The sequence below is a fragment of the Entamoeba dispar genome, genomic scaffold, assembly GCF_000209125.1.
Source record: "Entamoeba dispar SAW760 scf_1105229462567 genomic scaffold, whole genome shotgun sequence".
Lineage (NCBI taxonomy): Eukaryota > Evosea > Mastigamoebida > Endamoebidae > Entamoeba > Entamoeba dispar.
In genome coordinates, this window is record NW_001855257.1 from 1 (window position 1) to 1,484 (window position 1,484).

A 1,484-nucleotide genomic window follows, 5' to 3' on the forward strand; every position below is an offset into this window, starting at 1 on the left:
TAATAAATAACAGTGTCAATGAAATGATGAATTGATAATAACAAATTGAATAATTTAAACATCAACACAATAATACAGAATGAAGAATGACTATTTAATATGTATTATAAATTAAACATTTATAATTAATAATAATGAATTTAATGTTCATCTTCAATTTTCATTTATGATAATAACTCATTAATTTTATCATTAATCATTATATTTATTTTCTTATTATTTTCTTTATTCTTTCTTTTATCATTTTATATTTATTTTATTTCAATTTCATCAACAGATATATTCATTTAATACAGAAATCGAATTAGAAAGATATAACTAATAATTTACAAATATATTCTTCTCATATTTAATCCCAAATATTTTCATCTAATAATATTTTCTACTATTTTTTACCTTTTAAACAATTAACAAGAATTAATTTGCAATATGATAATTCATTTCAATGATCTATCAAACATAAACACCAAGTTTTAAACAAACAATGAATACATTCATTACATTTAGACAACAATTATGAAATAATTAACAATATCACAAATCAATATAATAGTATAATGATGAATACAAATGAAATGCATAATTTCGTGACCAAATGTTCATATCAATGAATATTTCTTTCTAGTCATCCATATATTCTTATTGATCAAATCAATTCATTCTTTGTATTATTATTATTTTAAATATATCATGTTATTCTTCTTAATTCAAAAACTATTTGTTCATAAATATTTTCAGTTAGAGAATTCCAATAGTTGTTAATCAAATATCACTTTAAACATTATTTACAATTGCATCCCTTCATTGTGATTTTCAATTAATTACATTTTGTATTGTTGTTTTATTATATTTATTTATTTCATTCTTTATAACATTAATAAGATTATTATAATTGATTGGAAATACTTTTGACACAAAGAATAACAGTACATAACTCAATTTTTGAACTGTTTGTTTTATAGATAATTGAATAAAATAAATAATTTGTTGAATTACATTACTAAATATCAATATAATATCTTCATGATTTATATCATTTCTATATTATTACATTTCTATTTTGAATTAATATGTATATGATGTTAAGTATGTTCAATATCATAATAAAGAATGATGAAATTATTTATTTTTCAATGAAGAATGAAAGAGAAAATAATAAATTAATTAAAATATAATGATAATAGAATAATAAGATATAATAATAGAAAGAGAGATGAACAAAAGAAAGAATATTAGAAATAAATAAACATAATATTCATAATAATGATGTAATAAAGAATATAAATAAAAAGAATATAAATAATAAAGAAATAAGAGAGAATATAAATGATGATAGAGTTATTATTTAATAATAATATGAAATAAATAATAGTTATCTTTTTATATAAGAATAAAATTATTTCATTTTATGAATTATTGAAAAATCATACAAAATTAATATTTTATACTTATGAAAACATAAATTATAACATAAATATGAACAT

General features: G+C 16.8%; 6 annotated features.

Annotated features, from left to right (window-relative positions):
- Positions 1-91: 91 nt before the first annotated feature.
- Positions 92-145: a sequence feature (AT_rich).
- A 35-nt stretch (positions 146-180) lies between these two features.
- Positions 181-268: a microsatellite.
- Positions 269-666: 398 nt separating this feature from the next.
- Positions 667-689: a sequence feature (AT_rich).
- Positions 690-839: 150 nt separating this feature from the next.
- Positions 840-894: a sequence feature (AT_rich).
- Positions 895-1,151: 257 nt separating this feature from the next.
- Positions 1,152-1,306: a microsatellite.
- Positions 1,307-1,338: 32 nt separating this feature from the next.
- Positions 1,339-1,478: a sequence feature (AT_rich).
- Positions 1,479-1,484: the final 6 nt, after the last annotated feature.